Raw genomic sequence first — 5,775 nt, 5'->3', positions numbered from 1 at the left:
CTTTTGGTTGAAGCTGAGAAAGGTGATCTGCCATCACGTTTTCCACTCCCTTTTTATCTTTTATTGTGAGATCAAATTAGTGAAGTAGAAGTATTCACCTTACCAGTCTTGGCTTAGTGTTTTTTTTTTACACTAGAAGTTTTAGAGCTGCATGGTCAGTGAATATTATGACAGGAGAACCAAGAAGATAAGATCTAAACTTATCCAATGCAAATACTATAGCTAGTAGTTCTTTTTCTGTTGTGGAATAGTTCTTCTGTGTAGCATTTAAAGTCTTACTAGCATAGTATATAACATACGGCAGTTTATCTCTTCATTGTCCAAGAATAGCCCCCACAGCAAAGTCACTTGCATCACACATTAATTCAAAAGGAAGTGACCAGTCAGGACAGAGAATGATAGGTGCAGTGGTAAGACATGTTTTGAATACATCAAAACCATTTTGACACTCTTGGGTCCATTCAAATTTAACATCATGCATCAAAAGTTTGCAAAGAGGTTTAGAGATAAAGCTAAAATTCCTTATGAATCTTCCATAAAAACCAGAATGCCCTAAAAATGATCTAACATCTTTCACATTTTTAGATGCAGGAAAATTTGAAATCAAGTCTATTTTAGCTTTATCCACCTCTATGCCTTGAGAGGACACAATGTACCTCAAAACTATTCCTTGTTGGACCATGAAGTGGCATTTTTCCCAATTTAACAACAATTGCTTTTCTTCACATATTTTCAAAACAACCTGCAAATTAGACAAATATACATCAAATGTTTTTTTCCAAAAACTGAAAATTCATCCATAAATACCTCTACACTATCCTTAATCAAGATGCTAAAAATACTTAACATGCATCTTTGAAAAGTAGTCGGGGCAGCATAGCCCAAATGACATCTCTTGAAGGCAAAAGTTCCAAAGGGACAAGTGAAGGTAGTCTTCTCTTGGTCCTCTGGAGCTATTTCTATTTTATAATAACCGGAGAATCCATCTAAAAAAAAGTAATATTCATGCCCTGCCACTTTTTCTAAAACTTGGTCAAGGAAAGGCAAAGGAAAATGGTTCTTCCTAGAGGCGTCATTCAATTTCCTATAATTTACACACATCCTCCAGCCTGTGGTCCCTTTCAATTTCCGCAATCAATGCTGATCAATCCAAAACAAATTATCCTCCGGTCTATTTAACAACCATACACTCAGAATTAACAATTTAAAAACATACACGCAAGTTGTAAGTATTGCTGAAAAATAAAGAGTAAGGAAGAAAAGAGAGACACAAGGTTTTATAAGGTTCGGCTTATACCCAGCCTACGTCCTCGCCTTTGGCAAACCAACAAAGGATTCACTAGTTCAGTTCCATTGATGGGTGGAACAATACCAATTACAATCACTCCTTCCTTTAGGCTAGAGCCTGCCTCTCCAAACGAAATTCCCTCGTTTGGTCCAACGATTCTACAGCCTTGAATCGTCTATAAACAAGAACCAAGATAGAGAAGAGTTTGTGTACAAGAAAATACTCTCAAAGCAGAGTAGGTTAGTACAACATTCAGCACAAGAATACTTCAAAGTAATTCAAATATAAAAGAATTTGAAGCTCAATACTCAATTTAGATCACCAAGTATCTTCCAAATATTGAAAGATTCAGACTTTGAAAGCTTGACTTCGGAGTTTGAATCAGCAGCAATTCAGTATTTGAAGTTGAATGAACACAAGAGAGTTTGAGAGTTTTTTAGAGAACTTTGATTGTTGGAAATTTCTTGGTGTATAAAATATTTGAAGTTTGGGGCTATTTATAGAAATTTAAGAGTAATTCCTTGTCCCCCAAGTTTCCTTGAAGTAATCCCCAAGTTTTTCAAAATAGTAGTGCCAAAAAATCCATTTAAAAAATCTTCCCGTTGGAAGTTTTTTAGCCAACGTTCGAGTGGCAGTCGCTTGCAAGAACCCAAGCAGTCGCCTGACATGACCACCCAGGCGACTGGCTATGTTCAGGCAGTCGCCTGACACCCTACTGCCTCTTTGAAAAATTCTTCATTTAATTTAGGCAGTCACCTGCCACAAGAAGGCAGTCGCCTGGCCCTTCTGTTTTACTAAAAATCTTTTATTTTTAAAGCCTTTCTTTTCTTTGATTTAAAAAACACACTTTTAGGGTTTTAAAAAATATATTTCTAAGTTTCTTTTGATTTTATGAGAGCTTCAATTCAGTTTATACTTGAAATTAACTTGAAGTACTTACATACAAACATCCTTAAAACTTTCTTCCTTTGATCTTCAAGTAAGTCCTTATTCTTCTATCATCTCTTGAGTTTCTGATCTTTTTCTTTGAGCTTTCATCAAATTATCTTTAATCCTCATGCTTTTCAAGACCTTTTTTGATTCATGAACTTTATCATCCTTCTGAGATTTGTCACTACCTTTAAGCTTTGCCTTTTTCCTGAAAAACTTTCACTTAAACCATATTAAACACATCATGATTTGTTATCATCAAAATAAGAATTGTAAGCCTTGTTAGGCCAACAAGCTTCTTCGGACCCTTTATTGAAAAACTCACCATTGCACATTGTTTCTACAAATTGCTTCATCTTTGGTTGCAACCCCTCATAAAAAAAAACTGATGACCCTCCAATTCTCATACTTATGGTGAGGACATGCATTTAAGAGGTCTTTGAAACGTTCCCAACACTGATTAAATGTTTCCACATCCTTTTGGCAAAAATTCATGATTTGTCTTTTTAATGCATTAGTTCTTTGTATTGGAAATTTTTTTTAAAAAAACTCAGTTTGCATTTCTTGCCAAGTCTCAATGGATCTTGGTCATAAGGAATTCAACTAGGTTTTTGCCTTATCTTTTCTTATTACCTCTTCAGTGCATGTTCTATCCATGAATGTGGAACACACTTCTTCAAACTCTTTAATATGTAAGTATGGGTTTTCAGATTCAATGCCATGAAGATGAGGTAACAATGGAATCATCCCAGGTTTAAAATTAAAAGCATTTGCATTCAAGGGTAATGCAGGATGGGGTGCTAGTCCTAACAGGTTGCAAAGATTCTCTGAGGGTCCTATTAGGGTTCTCCTTATCATGATGTTCATTCTCAGCTATGATGCTATGAGTGTCAGACGATGATTCAAGTGATTCAAGTGAAACAGGTGTACTCGATGATGAGATGGATGAGTCTTTCCTAACCAGTCTAAATGTGTTATCTCTAACCCAACCAGACATACAAACTTTGTATAAATGCAATAAAACAAAAATAAAAGCAAACAGGTCAAAGGAGAGGAAGTAGATATCACCCAGGCTGTGAAGATAAACCATTGCAATAATAAAATAAAAGATAACAACTTAAAGAACAATAAACTAGATGTATACTAATACTAAAATAAAACTAATTAATTCACTATATAATCATGCCCAACATTAGCTTAAATGTATACTAAATTAAACAACTTAAACTAGCCTTGAAGCTTTCAAAATAACAAACTAAAAAGAACAAGAATTTAATTCATCCATAGACTACTCAAATAATAAAGTGAAGAAAAATATTCAATCTAATATTAAACTAGACAAATAATGTATTGAAATAGACACAAAAAAAATATTAAACAAGAGAGAGAGAGAGAGAGAGAGAGAGAGAGAGAGAGAGAGAGAGAGCAGGAAGAAGTTATGAGAAGCTCTGCACACAGCAGCTACGGTTGCTGTGTTTGCTGTGTTGCTACGTAAAACCTCCAGCCATAGCCCCCCTAGCTCCTCTCCCAAAAGCCTAAAAGAACCTTAGCTTTAACCCTAAACACCAGCCCCACCTTTTCCCCCTCTTTTTGACTTTTCTCCCCTTCTTTTTGCTAACTTTCCTTTTCCTTTCTTGCCCTCCAAAACACATGCTTTTGCTCCCGCCCAGTTGCCTTGTGCGCCTAGCACCTCCTCACTTTTCACACACCCACACAAAGCCTCATTTTGAATTTGCATGGCCGGGTCAAATTAAGGACCTGACCCACACATTTTTTTTTTATTTTGTTTGTTTTTTAACTTCAATTTGGGCTCTCTTCACTACCCTCAAAAGCACACACACACTGCTTTGCTTGATAGCACTTCCCAGCACGTGGAAGAAGACTCACGGGCTGCCCTTCACAAGCCCACACACACAAAATATCTATATAGATTGATAGATATGTTCACATGTATTTTTTTTCTTCTTGATTTTTCGTTAAATGTCCAAGGGAACCTTCCGCGCGTAAATTCTCAATCGATGCACACGGATTGCATGGCTTCTTCATTTAATTCTCATGGCTCTTTACTTCATTCTCGACTCATGTACGCTGCTCTTTCCAAACATGACGACGTACAACTACGTTCATGGCTTCATGTACGTTTTTAATTTCAATCATGATCTCCAAAATTTTTCCTGCATTAATAAAACATGAATGACCATAAATTTCCTCGACAAAATGGGATAATTATCGAACGAACTCATTGATTAAAATGATGGACATAATCAAGCATTTAATTAAAATTATGACCTTTAATGCATGAATTTAAATGCCGAATTACCCTATTTTTTATGCATAATGAGAGTATGAGACTAATATAGGGAAAAAGCCAATTTAAGAGTGAAACATGAGTGTGAGTGACATAATTTGAGTGCAAACACATGAGGGAGTGTTGTGAGGAATTATTTCTGACATTTTTTTTCTATAGTTTCAAAAATATTTCTTCGAGGGGTGACACATCGAACAAAGAAGGAAGGGACGAGTTGTCATTCATGTTGCAGGCTATACAACAACATTTTGAACATATGAATGTGGTGTTTAATGAGATTCCAGATTGGATGGATAGGCAAGACACTGTTATTGCTCTTTGGAGCGAGGGGCGTCCCCAAAGAGTCCTTAATGCTAGAAGGCAAGAAAGGCGTATACACGTTGATGATTCTGATGGCAACCACAAGGATGAGTTCAAAGATAATGAGGGCAGGTTTGTGCTAGGGGGAGAAAGGCATGGTAGAGGTTTTCGAAGAGATTTGTTATGGCGAGATGGGACTGATAGAAACCTAGGAAACATCAAAATGAATATACCATCGTTCCAAGGAAAAAACGATCCTGAAGTGTACCTGGAATGGGAGAAGAAAGTGGAATTAATTTTTAAGTACCACAACTACTCCGAGGAGAAAAAGGTAAAACTCGTTGTCATTGAGTTTACTGACTATGCATGTGGTGGGATCAACTTGTGACAAATAGAAGAAGAAACCATGAGAGGTCTATTAAGACATGGGAGGAAATGAAGGTCATCATGAGGAGGCGGTTTGTCCCTAGTCATTACTATAGGTACTTGTATCAAAAATTAAAAATTTTTACCCAAGTCTACAAGAGTGTGGATGACTACTACAAGGATAAGGAAATCGCTATGATTCGGGCTAATGTGGAGGAGGATAGGGAAGCTACCATGGCGAGGTTTTTGAATGGGCTGAATCGGGAGATTGCCAATGTGGTGGAGTTGCAACACTTCATTGAGTTGGAGGACATGGTGCACATGGCAATAAAGGTGGAATGACAGCTTAAAAGGAAAGGAACTTGGTCATTTCAAACTCCAGGTTCTTTTACTTCATGGAGATCAAATTGGAAGAAAGACGAAGGAGCTGTTTTAAATGCAAAAACTTAACCACCAAAAGGAGAGTTGAAGTTCCCAATGTCAACAAAAATAAAACCGAATTCAAAACTCATAATTGTGATATTATGTGTTTTTTTTGTTTGGGAGTAGGTCACATAGCTTCACAATGTCCAAATAAGAGGAC

The 5,775-nt window shown here is 36.6% G+C and overlaps 1 non-coding gene across 1 annotated transcript; it reads left to right on the top strand.

Moving 5' to 3' along the window:
* Positions 1 to 2,624: 2,624 nt before the first annotated feature.
* LOC131167151 (small nucleolar RNA R71) lies at positions 2,625 to 2,732 on the top strand. Its single transcript, XR_009140010.1, has one exon. It is a non-coding gene; the product is annotated as a small nucleolar RNA R71 (small nucleolar RNA).
* The last annotated feature ends 3,043 nt before the right edge of the window (positions 2,733 to 5,775 follow it).

Source organism: Malania oleifera, chromosome 10 (assembly GCF_029873635.1).
Source record: "Malania oleifera isolate guangnan ecotype guangnan chromosome 10, ASM2987363v1, whole genome shotgun sequence".
Lineage (NCBI taxonomy): Eukaryota > Viridiplantae > Streptophyta > Magnoliopsida > Santalales > Ximeniaceae > Malania > Malania oleifera.
Note: the sequence above shows the minus strand (reverse complement) of the source record. Positions and strands in the feature narration are given on the sequence as shown.